Raw genomic sequence first — 21,536 nt, 5'->3', positions numbered from 1 at the left:
ATTTGCCAGAAACAACATAGGTTTTTTAAGAGTGCCAAATTCTACTGATTCCGAAGCTTCCGCCCCCACCCCCAGCTCCCAACTCCCTTGAGTGGGTAGACACACAAGCCCTCCCAATTCTTCTCAACTCACTGATGAGGGAATTAGAATTTGACTCAGTTCTCAATCTGTAAGGTGAGGATGGGGGGCAGGGGGAAAGCCACTCCTGCCACAGTCCCAGGGAAACAGGAAGCTAAGAAATTAGGCATCATGGGATGCCTGGGTGGCTCCATGGTTAAGCATCTGACTTTGGCTCAGGGCATGATCCAGGGGTCCTGGGATCGAGTCCCCTATTGGGCTCCCTGTAGGGGGCCTGCTTCTCCCTCTATGTCTCTGCCTCTCTGTCTCTCTCATGAATAAATAAAATCTTAAAAAGAAAAAGAAACTAGGCATCACGCCCACAGCTGAAACTGACAGACCAGCAGCCACATTCTCCACCCTGTGACTACCCACAAGTAAAAGGAGAAATCCCAAATAAAAGGCCATTTCTACTCCCAATAACAACGCCAAGAGGAGGGCAATCTCAGATTTCTTTCCTACCTGGGAGCGTACCTTATTTACATAAATATGGTTTCACAGATAGGAAAGTAAAACCGCCCTAACCCCTGCTAAATGAGATGTGTCTTTTCCATAGAATTTCCAGGAAGTTTAAGAGACATTGCTTCTGAGTCACCAAAACTCTATCGGACCCTATTTGGTGGAATTTTCTCCAAAAGGTATGGATGTTTCCCTGCCTATTTAGAGGGGCACAGGGAGGGAATGAGGGGAATAGTCCAAGTTCAGTGCCTGCTGTGAGCTAAATGCTGTGCCTTTGCCCTTCTCAGCCCTACGACAAACCTTTGAAGGTATAGAATTTAAATGTATTCTTAGCAACCCGTGGGATTCTTGCAACTGCTGGTGGTAGAGACACCATGAATGATAGCATCCCCTTCCCACAGTTCAAAGGAGTTAAAGAAGTAGCTCAAGGTCACAGACCCAGGAAGTGGAGAAGCCACTTCAAACCCAGGCTTTCTGACTCTGAAGTTAACCATGTTAAACACTGTTCTAATAACATTCCAGATATTTTGATTTGCATTACCTTTCTTTCCCAGACTGCATAATCTAATCTAAGTTGTAACTTCATAAGGCATTTCCTTGTGGGGTTTTTCTTCCCCCCAATCTTGTGCATTTCTCTGCGGCTCTTCTGTGAATGGACCTCCCTTGATGAATAGAGAATCTATCCAGATTTCATAGGAAGGCTCTGGCCACCAGACACACCATCTGCGTTCGGTAGACATGTCTCCTGTCAGAGCATCTCAATACCACAATCACACAGTATGGTTATCCGGGGCTATGATCAGCAACAGGCTGAAAGGACTGCAAGGAATAAATGCCAGGATTAGAAAAGTAGGGCACATGCAAGAATTTAAAAATAATAAAGGTTTCTAAAAAGCAAGGCGTCAAACCCAGGTAAGAAACAGAAATTGTGAGTACATAAATACCAAAGGGCAGAAAGCCAAGGTCCAGGCAAATAGTACCCCCAGGGGCGAGGAGAGAAAGAAAGTCACAAATGCTGACCTTCCCATACATTTCCGGCATGGTGCTATTTTTACCATGTCTTCACTTTTTTTCAAAGGTAAGCATTTTAGTACAAAAGAAAATGAGAAAACTGGAGATCTGGCCTCAGTGACACAAATGCCCAGCTGCGTGGGCCCCTCTTTAAAATGACGGGACTATACTAGAAGACTCTGTGATCTCATGATGCCGGAGATCCTTTAACTGTTTGTTGTTGAGAGAACAAAGAGAGGACAGTAAAGGAGCAGTGAAGCAGGCCCAAGAGAACCAGAAAGGGAGGGACAGAGCAGATAGGGACCGGGCACCAGTCACAAAGAAAAAGTCTCTGCAGCTCAGGTGGTTTGCAAAACCCCCTAAGGGACACATAATATGCCTCCTACTCTGGTAGGACACCACCAACCCCAAGGAAGCTAGGCTGGCGCCAAGCTGGTAGGGACACCTACCAACAGGTAGAGAGGCCTGTGGGCACCAGGAGAGAGAGGATTTGGGTCCAAGATAGGGCTGGTTAAAGACGCTGCCCTGCCTATTTATTTTTCATTAACTATCCCTTAAGACATCAATAAATATCTTTTCCTGCCATGTGTTGGCTTGAAGTAAGAGCTCCCGGCCTGAGGACGGGGAGATCAACAGATGGCCTATTTATACTCAAGAACATTTTAGTAGGCCTCATCCTTGATGCGTTTTTCCTCCATCTGGCACAATACAAAATGACGTGTCAGAGGCAGTATAGATGGACAGTGAAGAGTAGCTCCAGGAGTGAATTCGCAAACCAGATCACAGAGGTTTAAAACCCTGCTGTCAATAAACCATAGGTGTGGGTTACTAAGCCTCTCTAAGCCACAGTTTCTTTAGTTGAAAAGCAGAGATCAAAATAGAGCCTGGGGATGATTCAAGGTACCAATTCGTATCAAGTACGGAGGATGGACAGTACCTAGTATTTACTACGTGTGCAGTGAATGTTAGCTTCTATCACTTACGATGGTGTTAATATTCATGTAAAGCACTCGTTACACTCTGGTCTCACTGATACTGAAATATATTCAAATTGTAATCCTCTGGCACAATAAAACCAGCATATGCCATTAGATAGCCTAAGTCCCAAGCATCCCTCCTTTGTTTTGTTGTAACAATGAGGCAGGTATGGGTCAAATTATCATAAATCTTGAATTCTATTTGTCCATTTCCCTCATGCCAGAAGTTTATTATTCAAACACATTTGGCCCGGAAGTTTGGAAAGATCAACTTGTGACTTTCAGTATGCAGAATATAAAACCCAAGAGGAAATCAGGCATTTAAGGATAAAACGCAACATTTGTCAGATTTCCCAAGAATCGACTGAAGACCATGGAATTTTGCATATGTGCCAGGGACCCCAATTAGGCCCTTTAAGACGGAAAAACTGCCCTGCTGCATGGCTCTCATCTAATAGGGATATGCAAATATGAGTCTTTGACACAAACTCACAATCAGCTCCCCCAGAGAAGAAAAACAATCAAGGTGAATATAATCAAAACTAATCATTTTCATATGGTGAGAGATGAGATCAGAAAAATGTCAGGAGCTTCATCTTGCCTCTAAATGACAGAAAAACTCAGGAAGTTGAAAGCTTCATCTCCCACCTTGAGAAAGAAAGTGCTCAATAAATACTCTGACTTCAAAGAAGGGAAGGATTGGCTTCTGCCCCACCGACTCCAACAGCCTTCAGATAACTTGTTTAAATGCCGGAGAAGCTGGGCTGCCCTTTCCAACGGCTTCTGCAGTGGCAGAAATAAGCCTGAGCCATCACAGGCAGCTCTCCAAAGTCGACAAAGGCCTTTGGCTAGGAACCTTTAAAGAGGAAAAGGTTCCACCAGGCCCTGGTGGGAGGCAACATGAAGGCCCTCCTTTGGATCTTTCCCCGTTGCTTATGACCAACCCACAAGCTACCCAATTAAAGCCTCAGATAGGAAAAACTGATGGGCAAGACTGATCTAATGCTAGGAAGCAGCAGAAGCCTGACCCTTAAAACAATCCTTCTCTGCCCATCTAAATTAAGAATTATAAAGCAAGTGGCTAACATACAGATACCCAGCCTCAGGGGGGATTTGTTTCAAGACACACACCCTGATAACTAGCATGAAGCAAGCCTCCTAGAGGAAGAACATAGCTTTGTCTGATGTCAAGGCAAACAACGGGAACAGAAGAAATGCTTTTTCTCTTCAGCAAATCAAACGCAGTTGCACTGGTGAAAAGACAGTGTTGGGGAAGGGAAACAGCTCATTTCAGGAAAAGAGAGCCTACTACTTTTCTGTAGGTGTCTGGACATCCATTTCAGTATCATCCGGTAACGGGAAAGGAAGAATAGGAATCAAAAGGTTATTACTTAAGAGACACGTCACCAAAAAAGCTCTAATGTTTGAAGTTTCTCATGCCTTACAATTCATTTTCAAATGGCTGAGGTGTTGCTCACTGCCTAAGGTTAGAACTGCATTCAAGTATCTCTCCAGCCATGGATTTCCCTTCACTGAAAGCAGGAAGGCAAACATGTCTGTCTTGTGCTAAGAGACACAAGTTCCCTGGTTCCCCTCCATGGTATGCTGTGTGTACAAACACAACTCCACCCCAGAGCGGTGGTTTAGTTCCTGGGAGGGAGCTGAACCCTCACCCTCTCCTTCTCAAGGAGGGAGATACCTGCTGCTGCTCGGGAGGCAGTATGGGGACTTGTCCAGGGCCACAGCACCCTAGGGCAAGGGGCAAGCCACTCATCCGTCGGTGGGTGAGAACATGGGCCCACGCCAGTCCTTAGAGCTCTATCTCACAGGAAGAGGGAAAGACAGTGGGGTTGTAACTCAATTAAAAGATGAACAGAGTCTTACAGGGTTGAAAAAAGTCAATGGTGCTGGCAGGGCAAAAAAAAAAAGACAAAACCAGTCTGGTGAACCTCCCCCTCCCCCCCAGCAAAAAACTGGTGGCTTATGGCGTGACCGTGTAAAAACCCTCTCATGGCTCCTTAATTCCTTCTGTGCAAAGGTGGTTGAGAGAGACCAGAGGGGCTCCAACTGGAGCTAGGTCTTTAGCACAAGTGAGTCACTTGGGGAGGAAAAAGCCCATCCGGAAGGCAAAGCCATCTGCAGTCTTCCCTCTTGGAAATTCACCCCAATCTGCTAAGAAGTGGAACGTGGTGCTCTGGCAGCAAAGGAGCTAAATAACGCAGGAACTTGCCCGAGGAAGGCTCTGGAGCTGCTGCACGCCCAGTGCCTCACTCCTGGCCCAGCAGCGGATGCAGCTCCTCTCCGAGGATGTCAGATGCCACCCCCTGCAGATGCAGGTCCCGGACTGTGAAGGCTTCAAGAGCTGAGCATGAAGATCGTTTTTAAGAAGCCAGCCCGCTTTCTGAGCCCCGGCGGTTGGACACAGCCCTGCCGACTTCCACACCATGTGCCGTCCACTGACACTGCGCTCAAGGGTGACAAAGAGGCGGGCGTGAGAAGCAGCCACGGGGACACAGGTCTGAAACCTCACCGGCTGCTGTCCCCTTTCTGCTCCCCCTAAAGGCAGACAGGGAGGACGGGAGGCTGCGGGTAAGGTGGTTGCAAAAATAGGCCAGGTCGCTTCACCTGGAACAGTCACCACCATAAAACAGGATAGAGCCAGGGAGCCAACAGCCCAGCGGTCACTTCTGCCTCCCAGCATCTGCCACCAGGAGTCCACCCTCCCCAAGCCAGGCAGGGAAGGCAGCTGGGCTAACACGGGGCTTCTCAGTCCCAGCTTCAAGTTGGGATCACCTGGGGAGCTCGGATATAATACTGGGGCCACCAACTCACCCCTTTCCCCCACCACACTCAGAGACTGGATTTAAGTGACCTGGAGAATGCCCAGGCCCCAGCCCTTGTTCAAACAGTTCCTCAGTTGATAGCAAGGTGGAGTCAGGGGCACAGTATAAGGAGTCCTGAGAAAAGGCTTCCAGGCTGCCGACCCTCCTGTTTGTGTAGAGCACCCCACCCTTCAGCTGGTCTCCCGCAGAACCAACGAATACTGATGTGGCTCCCACGTGGGCTGCGTCCCTGGCCCACTGATCACAGGCTTCTGTGAAGCCCTGCAATCAAGTGCTTGCTGAGCGAACAGGAGACAGCAAGGAGTCCCACCGGGGTGACAAACGTTACCGAAAAGATCCTAACTGCCAACAAAAATCTAGGTAATCAATTAGGCAACCGGAAGTATTGTCAGGAGAACATGAGAGGGCCCAGGGGGTGAGAGAGACAGGGACTGAGAGATGAGTGAGTGAGGGAGCACAGGTGTGCACAGAGGCACAAGCTTTGGGGAAGGGGTGCTCTGGCTTCCTAGCTGCTTATTCTAGGTCAAAGTGGACAAAGTGATTGTTCTACATCTCCACCACTTCCTCCAATATTATCACCTCTGAAAGGCAGAAAAGGAATGTTAGCCTTTCAAGCTGTGTAGCTGTATAAGATTGTAGCAGAATCCCAAAAAAGGAATTCCTAGATTCTCTTGCCTGGTTTAGAGAATGCCTTGAAGTAGGCCAGGGAGCCCTCTTCCCTTGAGCTTTGAGATACATGTGGTTCTTCCCTCTCTCACACACACCAAAAAATACAGAAGGTTTGGGAGGCACTACCTCCCCCATGTCTCAAGAACAGAGGATGCTGGGAAAACATCCATTTTATCCCAAGTGGAAATTGTCCAACTGAGGTTTGTGAAAGATTGCAAAGGTCCTGGTTCTGCTTTTTATATCTAGTCATCTCGGCAGCTGGAAAAAAAATCTATTGATAATATTTTTCTGCCCAAGCATTTTTAGTTTCCCTGTGTGTGGGGGTGGGGGAGGAGGCAACCGTGGTGACTGAGGCTCAGTGTTCAGCGTTACTTTCTGCCTTCTACATCTGCACCTCTCGATAAGATTTTATGTCACGGTCTTTGGCTCAATTAAGTATATTCATGTATTTGTCCCTCTTTCATCTCAAATCAAAATATGGTCTCAACTGCAATAAACGTGCTCAGCCTGCATCTCCACTCAGTTCAAGATATTTGATAAAATTCAAGACAGTGAGGATCAGAATAAACGGATTCTAGCAGCAGCCATCGGAGGGAATGGAGCTTGGGGTAGGAGCCAAATTAACATCACCGACTTTCCAAGAATGTTTAAGGGTACATTATATATTACCAGATCAAAGCCAAAGGCACATGATTCATGATTTGGTTCACAGTGACAGAAAAAGTTAGGTCTCCCCCCGACTCAGTTTTCCTTACAGCATGTTGCAGATCTGGGAGGACTGAGAAGGAGCAAAGGAAAGTATCTGGAATGAGTCAGCTGAAATATCAAGTCTATTTGATTAGCCTGCACACCATCAGGCAGGGTAATCAGTAGCTTATTTTGAGGCTTAAGAAGACAGTTGGACTCTGATTTATCTAGCTAAGCCATGGACCATAATATTCAAGACCTTCATCGGAGGACTCAAGAATTAGCTAGAATCCTAGAGGACTTTCATAAGGAAATTTTCAAAGCGGTCTTCGTTTTGTTGCTCAGAATATGGAAGATTTGCCTTGGGACAAATAAAAAGAAATGGAAGCTTTCAAGATCTCATTCCATCTGTGAAGAAAAATGCAAAGGCTCGGAGATTCTGGAATCCCACCCATGGACCACCCCTCCCACAAGGAAATGCTTAAGGGCTGGTGAACCTGCTGGCAGGTGCATGGCACTTACCAACAGCTCCATGAGGCACGTCATGGATGCCTTTCACCAGTGAAGAAACCAAGCTGTGCAAGGACACAGGACTCTGGACAAGTTGAGACAGGACTAGGAAAGAACTCATTGAAGTCAAAAGCACACAAGGGTCAGCTCTTGGGAAAGTGAACAGTTAGTGCCTGATTCACAACAGCGTCTTCTAACTTGAAAATAGTTGGACAGAATAGAGATGGAGAGAAAACTGGTATATAATGTCTACGTTAGAGAATATTGTTGTCACCTTACAGAATTTGACCCAAGTTTGCATACATGTATTTAGCTTCCTACTTGCACTCAAATTTTTGCAAAGACTTTAACTACAAAAATCCTAATAGTAAATCAAAAATAACATTTCAGCTCAGAGACTGTGTATTGAAAACCAGAGACTTAAGGGGGAGAAGTGTCTGGGTGGTCCAAGTCAGTTGAATATCCAACTCTTGATTTTAGCTTGGGTTGTGATCTCAGGGTTGTGGGATCAGGGCCTGCATCAGGCTCTGTGCTGGGTGTGGGGCCTGCTTGGGATTCTCTCTCCCTCTGCTCCTCCCTTAGCATGCACATGTGCTCCTTCCCCCCACACCCAAAGACAGACAGGAACTGGCGTCCCCATTAAGTCTGAAGCCATCTGCCACTTTGACACAGCAAAAACCAAACTAGAGAGCAATTCTGCGGGGTTACATATCATATTGAACCTCAAAATCCTACCACCTTTCTCTTCCTCTAATATGTAAAACACCCTTGCTGCCTCTTAGTCTTAGCCACCCAGAATAAACTCAACCACTCACCCAATCAATATATGGAAATTATAAACAGTTTATTTTTGCCCAAATATCACTTTGAAATACCTTCCCTTCCATTTGTATGTGCTGTACTAGTTTTCTATTGCTGCTGTAACAAAATACCACAGACCTAGTGGATTAGAGCAGCACAGATTACCTTCAGGTCTGGAGGTCAGAGGTCCAACAGAACTCAAGGCTCTATAACCAAGGTGTTGGCCAGGATGCATTCCTTCTGGAGGCTTCTGAATCCCTGCCTTTTCCAGCCTCTAGAGACAACCTATATTCCCTGGCTCCTAGCCCCTTCCTCTATTTTCAAAGTGTAACTATGCAACCTCTGCTTTCATATCCTTTCCTGACTTTGACCCTCTTGCTTCACTCTTATAGGACACCTTGTGATTACACAGAGCCCACCCAATATAAGCCAAAATAACCTTTCCCTCTCAAGATCCTTAATCACATCTGCAAAGCACTTTTTGTGATGAAAAGTAATATATTCTTAGGTCGAGTTCCAGGGACATCATTCTGTCTACTACTACTATTATACACACATACACACACACACACACACACACACATTACATGAGTACACCAGGGGCACATGTATCAATTCTATATTACATTTCTTATGGAACACTGTATTATATACATTTCCCATACTTCCACAGATATACCAAGATACTATTTTTAAACTACCTAAAGTCCCACTTAGCATATATTTATAATGGCTTTAACTAAGGGGGTATATGTATAATATAATGGATATTTTCTTTTAAATTTTCTTTGTAGGGCAGCCCGGGTGGCTCAGCAGTTTAGTGCCATCTGCAGCGCAGGGCCTGATCCTGGAGACCCGGGATCGAGTCCCACGTCAGGCTCCCTGTATGGAGCCTGCTTCTCTCTCTGCCTGTGTCTCTGCCTCTCTGTGTCTCTCATGGATAAATAAATAAAATTTTTAAAAATAATTTTTTTTGTAATACTGTACTAAAAAAGTACTTTTACTAATTATAAAGAAAAAAAATTGATGCAGGAAAATAATGCTGACCCAAGAAGCCTGGTTCTCCCACCACACCAAAAGCTGACATTACTACATTTGAGCAAAGGTCTGCAGCATTTCTCTTGGGAGTAGAGGTGAGCAGCTTTGCACTTCATTCCACACGAAGCACAATCAGATTGTCTTTCAGCAGAACAGAAACAATCACCCTATTGTCTAACAGCATGAATGACCTACAGAGCCACAGAGCATAAATAGTAAAGGCAAAAGTAGCAACTGGCTCCCTCCTTTGTATGTTCTGTAGTCTGCAATTTGTTGGCTTGTCAATTTTGGCTTAAGGATTATAGCTTGTGGATGCAAATTGTATTGGCTTTCACTGCCAAAATTCAAGTGCCAGGATTATTTTATCTCCCTGTTTTACCTATTTTATAGAAACACACAAGAATAAGAATGCAACGCACACTGGAAAAAACCTAAAATGGGCTGGGGGAGAGTAGGGAGGGGGAGGTCACAATTGAATGCGCTTCACATAAACTATTTGGTGCCATAATATAAAACAGGTCAGCAAGCCTTTTCTGTAAAAGGCCAGTTAGTATCTTCAGCTTTGCGGGCCAGCCTGTCACAAGTACACATACTCAACTCTTGTTACAGAGCCAAAGCAGCCATATACAATGCATACACTGAAGAATGGACATGGCTGTGTTTCTAGCGAATCATTGACCAAAACAAGTGTTGGACACGATGTGGCCCAACAGGCTGTCGTTTGCAACGCTTAGTATAGGAGGAGGAGGACAGGTGTCTTTGTTATACAAAGATCAAACTATACCCAAACTGTTTATACACCATGTCTAATTCATCCTTGTGCTTGTTTTTAGCAAGTCTTGGTTCTTAAGAGTCACAAAGATAAAGTGGTAGGTTTCATTCCTGGCCCCAATTCTTCATCCTTCCCTGTTTCTATGCCCTTTATGCATGACTTTGGACTTTCTCCCATAAAGCTCAAGTATATTTCATAACCCCCTCCCCCTCTGACTTTGGGCTTAAGCCATGTGACTGGCTTTAGCCAAAAGAATGAGGCAGAAACATGCATATGCCGGTTTTGAGCCGAGAATGAAGCACTTCTTGGCATTTGTGTTAGCCCTCTGCAGTTTGTCAGCTGCAGAAGAACCTATCTAGGCTATCCTCCCCCAATCAAAGCAGGATGAGAGGCATGAAGAGCAGACTGATCCCCAGTCCCACAGTGAGAAGGCAAGGTGCCCAGCTGAGCTCAGGTTAAATCAGTCAGATCTTTTAAGACCTGTAGATTACGTCAATGATGATGCCATTATTGTTTCAAGGCCACTAACTTCTGAGGTGGTTAGACGACCACAGCAAATTGATATAGACAATATATCAATCATAAAACAAACTACTGCTTTATGTCACACACCTCCAATCATCTCCACAGAGAACATCTTCATAGAGAACCTACCTCCTTCCATGGGACAATTTATTGATATATTCTTATTTTTTTCAGCTGTGTATTTACTTTAAAATTTGCTTTAAAATTCTAACTTTATCACTAATAAATGTTCTCAATATTTCCTTATAGTAACATGTAGCTGCATTTATCCCCTGATGAGAGCAGATATCTAATGAGCAATACAGGTTCTCCTCTCATCCAAAAGCATGGCATTCATACAAAACCTTTCATAAGTTAAAATGGCATAAAGAAGCTATCTCCATTAATTTATATGGAAAATTCTTTGTTGTTTCCAGACCCAAAAAATAGCCTCTCTCACACTTTTCTCAGATCTTAGGACACATTTTACTAATGAATGCGCAAACGAAATTGAGATAAAGCACTGATGCTCACAGACACAGTTCAAAACTCTGGCAGACTGACGCTGAGTCTAGTTCCTGGGGAAGGTGCTTGGTGTCGCCACTTTTGCTGCTCAGGGAACACACTGCTTCCAGAAGCGCTAGCTGCAGGACCAATGTTGAACACTATTTTTGCTTTTTGTGTAAAAGCAAACATGCTCTTCGGATTTCAGTGCGAACAGGTGTTAATATAGGTCTTATTATAAGAGTGAAGTAGCATATCAAACTTTTCGAAAACTTTACCTGTATACTTAACATATGCCATTTCCCAAATTTTTCAGTCATGGTGGTGGTTGTCTTTAGACCACTTCATACAACATATGGTTTATCATCACTGTAAAAGCAAACTGGAATCAACTGACTTTGCTTATTTATTTATACCATAATTAGCGAGGCTATTAGATAATGCACAGGTAATATTCCCAGACCTCCTTCCTGAATTTAAAAACAAAAAACCCCACAATTTTTGGGGAAAAAAAGGGGGGAAAAGTGCATGGAATGATCCCCCCCCTTTTCTGTTTAATTTGTGGAGACAGATGTCCATTTTCCACTCTGGATTGAAATTATTGAGTTGTGATGTTCATTAACACTTCTAGTAAAGAGACAAATCTCGTTCAATGAAAACTTCTTTGCCCCAATTCTGGTCAGGGTCATCTTAGACTCTTGCCTTTCCAAGTACACCCCAACTACCAACAACCATGAGAAGTGGGTCCATGTGCCCCCAGAAAACCTCTACCATCCAGCAAGTGCCATACACGTGCTAGTGGCTCATCTCTCCAAAGAGCACAGACCTAGAGCTAGCCACCAAACTTTACATGATTCTCTAAGTCCAAAAGCTGGTCTCTTAGTGGATCATTTAAAATGTGAAAGGCAGGGCACCTAGGTGGCTCAGGTGATTAAGAGTCTGACTCTTGATTTTAGCTCAGGTCATGATCTCAGGATCATGAGACTGAGCCCTGCATTGGGCTTTATACTCAGTGGGGAGTCTACTTGAGATTCTCTCTCCCTCTGCCCCTCCCTCTGCATTCACTCCAAAATAAATCTTTTTTAAAAAAAAAAACAAAACGTGAAAGGTATTTCTCAACACCAACACTCCAAAGTCTATGCAATTAATAACAGATGGAAAATACGAATATCTATAATACATACAAAAAATGTTTACAACTTTCAATTATTAATAACAAAAACCATCTGTATCAATGCTGATGATGAGCACCTTGAGATTTTAAGCTGGTGAAAACTCATCCAGCTGTATCCATCTGGCACTGGATGGTCTACAATGGCCTCATTCCCAGGCATGGGGGATGGTGCTGGCTTGGTTTAGGAATCCTCAGCCTTATTCCAATAATCCTCAGGCTTATTCCAGCTTCACATGGTTTCTTAATCCTCAAGGAGGGTAGTCAGGGCTTCTTCCTAAGGCAGAAGTTCCAGGAAAGCTGTAAGGCCTTCCACGACATCACTCTTACTGCATTCTACTGGCCAAAGGATGTTACAGAAGCCAGTCTAAACCCATAGGAGTAGACAAATGGGACTTCACTTCCTGACTGAAGTTGTGGCAAAGTCATTTACAAGGGAGCATGCAACAAGGATGGGAAGATCTGTGGTCATTTTTTTTGCAATATCGCACATATGCTTGGCAATTATATTCCATTGTTTCTATATAAAAATGCATTGTAGTTTTCATGATTTAGTCTTCCCGCACAGTCACATAGCAGATTCTGGAAGGTGAGAGAGAAGTGATACTGGATAAAGGAAGACAGCCCTTGACATAAATTAGATTACTTCTCAACTGGGGCAACAGAGTGGGTACATTTCTAGGCTAATAGTGCTGGAACACACTCCGTGAGCACAGGGAGTTTTTGCTTAGCTCAGTGACAGATCCCCAGTGCACGGAAGAGTACCTGTGCCACAGGAGACAAGCAATGAAGATCTGCGAAATGAAAGAGTGAATGTTTCCTAGGTTATCTGAAGTCAACTGTTTGACTACCAGTACTTAGAGCAGAGCGATGATGTGCCGAGATGTTCCCACATTAAGTCTTCCAAAATGACATTAACAGCTTCTTGAGACAAGAAATCGAACAAAAGCATAATGAAGTAGACCTTCGAAATAATTCCAACTGAACAAAAATGCTTTTATAAATGGAAATTTCTGTCTTTGTAAACTTCACACGAATGTGAATCGTGAACAAATCAGCAAAACACAGCCTTTCACTTAACAATAGATCTTACGTAGTCCCAGGAATTGAAATTCAAAGATGCACGATAAATGGCTTTGGAAAGGAAGTGCAGTAAACGTTGTTGTTGAATGCTGGATGGGTAATGTGGGAGACAGAAGACCCCTGGCGGTTATCTCATCCCCCACCCCCACAAGGAGGAAGCGAAGACCTCAGGGTCAAGTGGCTCAACCAAAATCACTGGGCTGGTTAGGGCACAGATGGGACAAGAATTCAAGCGTTCAAACCGAGCTCTGAGCTCTTTCCACTACACACGCCCAGCTGACAGTTTTCAGTGGTATAAACAAGCTTTTGAATATAAGCAACTATAAATAGCAATTAGTCAGAGTCTTGTATTAGATGTGTTGACATCATCAGCAGGCAACTCTGTTACAAAGCTCCTCTGACGCTCCCTCTGAAACCTCTCCAGTCAGTCTTCTTTGCTTCCCCTGCACCATTCCAGACCCCCTTTGGTCCAGACTGCATCCCTCTTCCAGCATCAATCAGCAATCCGAGCTTTGTCACAACGTTCCCTGTGCATTGGCTTTTCTCATCTATCTAGTTCGTGTATTTATAAAGATGGGAAATGTGATTTTTCTAATTCTTTTGCATGTTCCCCCCGTATTGCCCTGTCAATGACGTTTTGCTTAAGCGTAATCATCATTCAATAAATATTAGCTATGTGACAGGCAGTGAGCTAAGCATTTTATATGCATGATTTCATTTAATTCATTCCTCAAACTCTAGATATTATTTGTCCTATGTCCACAGATAAAGATGCTGTGGTGTGGAGAGGTGAACTGACCTGCTCAAGGTCACACAACTGGTAGGGTATTTGGTGAGGTGATTCAACACTAGGATTATCTGCCTCTGAAGTCTGTGCTAATCCTGGTCCTTCCCAACAAGACATGCTTGAGTTTGGAAAGGGCCCAGGAAATGCAGTGTGGAAAGTATCCCAGGTGATTCCAATGTGTAGTCAGGTTCAGGGGTCACTAGCCCCACCCTCCACAACCCTCCACTATTGAACAAGTCCACCCTTCCCAGCTCTCCTCAGGTCATGCATACCGAGTAGAACTGTGTTCTCTCCTGCACTCAAACCCTTCCACTGGGGTCCTCCATAGCCCTTTCTGGACACAGAGAAAAGTGGGGGCATCAGAAAGCTATTGCAGGAGCAGTAAGAGGATTCATGAGGAAGCAGCCACAAGAGTCCACCAACGAAGCCCTGACAGCACAGCCCGGGAAGGGGCAGAGTTCAAGGCCCCATTGGGTTCACAGTGGTCCTCACAATGAATAATGCTCTATGCTCTCTTCTTTAAGACTTTTTTCTTTTAATGAGTCATCCACACATGCCATATATCAGCCAATGACCCAGCTACACAATCCCACACCACTTTCTCCAAGTTCAGAATAGACACTGTGGTTTTCACCCAATACCCTAAAACATCCTTTTAGTTTGCTTTGAGCAACTGGTCCCATCTTCCACTACAAATGACCCCAGGGGCTCAGCACAACCACCTAGGAGGTAGTCGCTTGATCCCTTTTTGTAACAATATAGAGCACAAAAACAAGGTTTTCCAAGAGACCACAACCAGCGCTTCCCATCAGTCACCAGGACTCTCTCCTGCTTCAGTAACTGCCCACCCCCTGCCCCACATCATCTTTTCCGTCTGGCTCTGCTAATAGCCAGGAACTCCTTTCCACCTAACGTAGCTGAGACAGGCTCAAAGACATTACTAAATACTAAAAAGAAACCTATATTACAGGACGCTAAATATTAAAAGGGGAAGGGCTATAAAGTAGAGGTATCTGGTCCTGCCATCGCTGGCTTCAGTGGCTTTGCCCTAGGTCACACACAGCCCTGGGATGTCCGTCAGCCCTGCCCCAACCTAAGCTCACTGCCTGTGTTCTTGCCTCCCAGTCCACCTCCACCAGGAGGATGCTAATCTCAGGTCCCTAACTGGATATCTTGTGGGATCTGTGGTCAGGACCAAGAGAAAGAACCCTGTCCCTGTCATGCAGGATGGGAGCTGAAATACAGCTGAGAGAAGAAGGACTGAATAGCGGCTAAGAGGACCATGGGCTGGAGAAGGGCTCTTCCTGGACTGTTTATTTCAGGTCACACACAGACAGCGGTGTTCTCTCCTGCACACAGCTTCTTCCCCTGGAATCCTCCAGGGCCATTTGCTATTTCAAAGAACGTTCAGTATTTTGAAAACTGATCAAAAGTAGAAACCTATTTCCAAGTCTCCCCATTTCCTGGGCCAGGGCTCTTGCCTTTCAGACTGAGAGACACAATTTTTGACCCTATTTTCTTTGCTTACACACATGGTATAAATCTGTAAAATCATGACGGGTTCATTCCCTCTAAGAATCTGAATTTGTCTCAGACTAGCCTTCTTTTCAGCACATAATCTTCTATCTTAGGACGTCTTAAAGAATACAGACTGAGCCAGACTAGATTCATCACTGCATAATTGGATGTTTACTTTTAGTTGTCCTAATTAGTCAAAGAAAAAGAAATCACGTTTTAATTTTCCTGAGAAAAAAGTCAAGCCTCATTTTGTCATTTGTATCACTCTTCTGGGATCCTACAGGCAGTACTTATTAGGAAAATCAATTTCAATAAGGGAGAAGGAGGTTCTCTATGGTCATACACTACCCCTATCTTAGAGAGGAGCCTACATTTGGATGATGCTGAAAACTAGAAACAGGACTTTGATAGTCCTTATATCCTATATACCCTAATGGTCCTAATGTACCATTAGGACTGTATTTGTACTCCTATGCTATCTAAAAACATGAGTTAGCAATTGCCAGGTTCTTTTAAAGTCTGTGAATACACTTGCTAGAGAAACTGCAGACTGTTGCAGAAAGCCTGTAAATGTCAAACATTTTTAGTACTTTTCTTTTTAAGGAGGCAATTTCCAAATCAAAATTAGTTGAAGCTACAATTTGGTTTGTATCGAGTGGGCAGGTCCCCAAAGAGTCCTGACGATGCCACATGTCACACAATATCTGAAGCATCTCATAAATTTAGGCCTCTTGCCTCCTAATATACCAATGATGGCTTAAGACTTTTAAATCACTGCAGGGTTTTGTTTTTGTTTTTTAATATTCCAAAGCAGGTGTTTGAGAGTACCCAGGAGAATTTTATTGTGTCTAAAATAGCAGCTATAAGTGGTACTGGAATCATTCTCCTTTTCCTGGTAAGTCTGTGGGCAAAATCTTTTGAGTTCTAAAAGCCCAGAAATCAACTATCGCTTAGGAATAAGAATGCAGGATACTAGAAGCCGAGAAGCATGTGTTCAATTATTTCTTTAGCCCAACCAAAAAATATAATTATAAATAAATCTGGACACCTGGCATTTAGGAGAGAAATGGCTGCTAATTGCATTAACATTGATAAGTTGAATTTGGCCTGCTTTTTGATAGCAAAAGAGATTTTTTTTTTCCATTCAAAGTCATCCTGTTCTTCCAATACCTCAGATATCCAAAGCCACTGGACTCACTACTCTGCCTGTAACAGGGGAGCAGGTAAGCTGTAGGAGACCACAAATCTCACATAGCAACAAGAACTGTCAACAAAGGTAAACAAACCCACCCCCAGAAACAAGTCCAAGACTAGCTGTTCTTAGAGTGCATCACCTGGAGAGCTCATTAAACAGACTGCGGCCCTGTCCCAGAGCTGCCGACTCAGTGCATCTGCGGCACTGGAGTATTTGCTTTTCTAACAGATTCCCAGGTGATACTGAAGCTTCAGGTGTGGAATCCTACTTTGGGAAGTGCCTCCCAGGGGAATATGCAGAAGAGGTGGGGCAAGCACCAGCATTACAAGTTTCTTTACCGTCATTCCCCCATGGCACCCTTGGTACAACTGACAAGTGTATCACCAGTTGAACAGAAAGAAAACAGAGATCCAGGGAGGTTAGGATATTGGCTGGTAAATGAGAAGGCAAGAGATCATCTCAGGGCAGCACGAGTCTGCCACACATTCCAAGTGCTTCACTCCACCTTCAACCCCAACCAACAACATCACACTCACTGCAAAAATACTCTGCAGCATTATGAGCTGATTGCACCATCTTAGAATGTACAAACTTGCTAATAAAATATCCTAAAACTTTAGGTGTAAGAGCAATCAACCACAAACATACACAGCCCACTTCTCAGTTCAGGAACCAATTTCCACCTGTAAACAGTTGTCAGGAATTTCCAACCACCCTCTAACTTTTGGCTCACTCATTTCTTGTACTACTCTATCAACTTCCAAGATCCTCATTTCTCCATAAGTCAACCCTAACTGGGCACATAAGGACTTGTCTGGACCAAGGATGTACCACACCTGAAACAGAATAGTGTATGCCACTGCTTGTACCTTCAAGGCTCCTGTGGCTGAGGACCCTGATTTTTATTTATAGGTGTCGATAATCTTTAGTGTAAGCTCCAAACACAGAGCTCCAACCAAGCTTTGTACAACATGCATTGTAGCACGATGCTTAATAACGGCTCCGTGTTGACAATGACCTGCAGTAACTCTCCATATCAGGGAGTCCCTTACACTGGATAACAAAGCAACTCCGAGATCTGTTTCCATGGCAACAGCAGCATCACACAGGAAAGAGCAGGAAAGACTACAGAAAGGCTCTTTAGAAATTGCTACCAACACACACACTCTTTACGAAACTAAAAACAATGTTCCGGGCACTAGATTTAGGGTTAAAAATCTTTTGGTTCTTGAATGTACTCTCTAATGGTGTGACTATTTTTAAACATCTAATAGGAACTGATTGAGAACACTATAAATACCATCCATCTGCCAAATTTCAAGAGGTCTAAAATTAGGTTACCAGGTTCATCAATTTTCCTTAGAAGATTCTAGTAGAAACAGACCAAACCCTTCTGGTGGCAATTAACAGTGAAATGCTCATAGTTCTAATGCAATGGTAAATAAGTTGTATTCATTTAAAACCTAATTAGTAAGAAACTCCAGAAACCATTTTTCCTGAATAAAATTAAAATGGGAAACACCTTATGAGACAGAAGTTTCTTAGAAGGCCCTAACAATGTGCCACATACTGAAAATAACTCACAGCAGTAGGTGTTAGAACTAAACCTTACGTTATAAACAAACAAAAGATGAAAACATTAAATTTTCCTTTTCTACTATGTTCATCATGATGAGCCCCTGTGAATGCCTGCTTTTCTCTCGTGGATGAAGTGGAAACAAAATGAAACCCCCAATAACTGGAGTAGCCTCTCCAATACATAATATTTTTTTGGCCATGATTTTTGCCTCATGGGCCATCAAACAAGAAAGAGCCCTCTTGCTAAAAATATCCTAGCACATCAGCCAGAATTGGGACCTATTTTTTTCTCAGTCACTGGGAGGTAAGGTTATTTCACCTACATGTGTACCAAGTTATTTTTAAAACTTGCCTTGTTCTTCTCTAGTTATTCTATTTCAAAAAGCAAAAAGAACCCAGGGGCCTGTTGCATTCACATTCACTGTAAGCATCCTGGCTGATCTGTGGTCCATGTCAGTAGCATCAGTACATTCAGAAGTAACTTTCTCCCTTAAAGCCAGAAGGCATAAAGTGCTTCATAGAAACAGTTCGGCAGGGAATTTTCAACCTTTTCACAAGCACGGAAGTCAGACACCTAGACTAGATGGTACTTGCAGAGAACTGTGTTGTTACTCATGAGTCTCAATGACCATTTGTCCTGCTAAGAGGCGACAGCTAGCTCAGGGACAACCTGTAAGAGCAGTGTCACTGTAAAGTTAAAGCAAAAATTCTGTGTAACATATCAAGGTTAACTCAAGCAAGGTCTCACAACCTCTATCCATTTACCTGCTAAGTCAGTAAGTACCTATGTATTCAGAGCCAGCTACACACCAGATTCTGGATAAGCAGAGAGGACAGAGAAGAGACAAAGGCTTTGCTTTGCCTTTCACGGGTTACTGTGTATGGGCAGAGATGGAGAAAGCATGGTGTTAGAAATGTCTTCTGAGAGACACCCACAGAAAGCACCTGGGTGGCTCAATCTGACTCTGGATTTCAGTTCATGTCTTAATCTCAGGGTTGTGAGATGGAGCCCTACATTGGGCTCCGTGTTCAGTGGGGAGTCTGCTTGAGAGTCTCTTTCTCCCTCTGACTCTGCCCCTTCCCCTGCTCATGCTTTCTTCTAAAATAAATAAACCTAAAAAAAAAAAAAAAAAAGAACTAAAGAGGGCCAACTGAAGTAGTAGGAGAGAACAGAGAATGGAGTGGAAAGGTGTATATAGGGACGGAAGGAAGACTAAGAGTTGGTCAGGTAGGATCTGATAAGGGGTTAATATTCACAATATAAGAATATAAGAAAGAACTCTTACAACTCAATAGTAAGAAATTTTTTAACGGGAAGGTATGAAATAGACATTTTCCCAAAGATGACATACACATGGCCAATAAGCATATGAAAAGATATTCAACATCATTAATTTATCAGGGAAATGAAAATCAAAACCACAATGAGAGGGGCACCTGGGTGGCTCAGTCAGTTAAACATCTGACTCTTGATTTTGGCTCGGGTTATGATCTCAGGGTCATGAGATGGAGCCCCGCATCAGGCTCCATGCTCAGTGGGAGTCTGCCTCAAGATTTTTTTTTTAATTTTTATTTATTTATGATAGTCACACAGTAAGAGAGAGAGAGAGAGAGAGAGAGAGAGAGGCAGAGACACAGGCAGAGGGAGAAGCAGGCTCCATGCTCCGGGAGCCCGACGTGGGATTCAATCCCGGGTCTCCAGGATCGTGCCCTGGGCCAAAGGCAGGCGCTAAACCGCTGCGCCACCCAGGGATCCCTGCCTCAAGATTCTTGCTCTGACCCTCCCCACCTCTCATCCCCACTTGCTCTAAAATAAATCTTAAAAAAACAAAACACAATGAGATAGCACTTCATACTTGTCAGGCTAGCTATTATCAAAAAGACAAGAAATAACTGCTGGCAAAGGTGTGGGGGAAAAGGGAACCCTCGTGTACTCCTTGTCGTACTTTAAGTTGGTACAGCCACTGTGGAAACCTTATGAAGATTCCTCAAAAAATTAAAAGGTCCACAAGCATATAATCCAGCAATTCCATTTGCAGTATTCATCTGAAGATAAAGGCACTAACTGGAAAAAAAAAAAAAAAAAAAAAAAAAACATTTTCACTGCAGTGTTATTTATAAGAGCCAAGATACAGAAACAAACCATCTATCAGTGGATGACGGGGTAAAGGTGGCACATAAAATGGAATATTATTCAGCCATAAAAATGGAACTTTGCCATTTGCAACAACACAGAATGACCTAGAAAGCATCAGGCTAAGTGAAATAAAACAAATACTATATGATCTCACTTGTATGTGGAAGGTTAAGGGAAAAAATGAACTCATAGATACAGAGAACAGACTGGTAATTCGTTGGGGGGTGGTGAACAAACGGGTAAAAGAGGCCAAAAGGTACAAATTTCCACCTCTAAAATAGGGGATGTCGTATATAGTGTGGTGATTGGTTAATATTGTACTATATATTTGAAAGTTGCTGAGAGTAGGTCTTGTTTTTTTGTACCAAGAGAGTAGGCCTTAAAGTCCTCATTACAAGAAAAAAAATTTTTTTTCAGTATGTATGATGACAGATATTAACTAGACTTATTGTGGTGACCCTTTGTAACATTTACAAACATCAAATCATCACAGTATACACCCCAAATTAATAATGTTCTATGTCAATTAAAACCTCAATTAAAAAAAAAAAGAAAAAGAAAAAAAGAAACTGGTCAGGTGGCAGGGGAGAAAGGCATTCCAGAGAGAAAACTGCATCCTTTGAGCCTCACCTCTCACTTGAAGTGTAGCAGAGCCATCTGTGTTCCTTCTGGGTAAAGCAGGACCAGCATCCCTTGTCATACTTCCTGGAGCTCCCTGTTCTGGAGTCCCTTTTCTGTTATTAGAAACATCTACTCTTTAGAAGTTCTTTTGGAATTTATGCTACACTCTGCCTTCATAAAATGCTTAGTCATTGGGTCTCGGTCAACCCCTGGTGTTCCAAAATTAAATTTACCTTTCTTCCTAGGATAGAAGGTAACTCTTACCAATTCCTACAACTTCTTTTCTTCAAGCTGCACACACCTAACTAATGTTCTGGGTCTCTATCCTATAGTGATCGTACCAGATTCTCTCAATACCTCCTTAAAATCTGTATCTTACACGACACTTTGGATTCCAGATGATGATGCTCCCATGGAGAAGTGTTGCTTCTTTCAGCTTGTGGGATGCTCTGCTGCTGCTGCTGCTGCTGCTGCTGCTGCTGCTGCAGAGATCACAGCTGCCTTAATAAAAAATGAGTTACTGATATACTGTTTTGGTCCAATCAACCCTTACT

The 21,536-nt window shown here is 43.5% G+C and overlaps 1 protein-coding gene and 1 long non-coding RNA gene across 4 annotated transcripts in view; both read right to left on the bottom strand.

Annotated features, from left to right (window-relative positions):
* The window catches only part of PRKCA (protein kinase C alpha), a 395,118-nt gene that overhangs the window by 205,042 nt on the left and 168,540 nt on the right, over positions 1–21,536 (bottom strand). The window lies entirely within an intron of this gene.
* Positions 19,821–21,490, bottom strand: LOC125755803 (uncharacterized). Its single transcript, XR_007413146.1, has 2 exons — positions 20,992–21,490; positions 19,821–20,289 (listed from the first exon to the last, which is right to left on the bottom strand). It is a non-coding gene; the product is annotated as an uncharacterized LOC125755803 (long non-coding RNA).

Source organism: Canis lupus, chromosome 9, assembly GCF_003254725.2.
Source record: "Canis lupus dingo isolate Sandy chromosome 9, ASM325472v2, whole genome shotgun sequence".
NCBI classification, from domain to species: domain Eukaryota; kingdom Metazoa; phylum Chordata; class Mammalia; order Carnivora; family Canidae; genus Canis; species Canis lupus.
The sequence above is the reverse complement of the archived record's forward strand: the minus strand, read 5'-3'. Positions and strand labels throughout refer to the sequence as shown.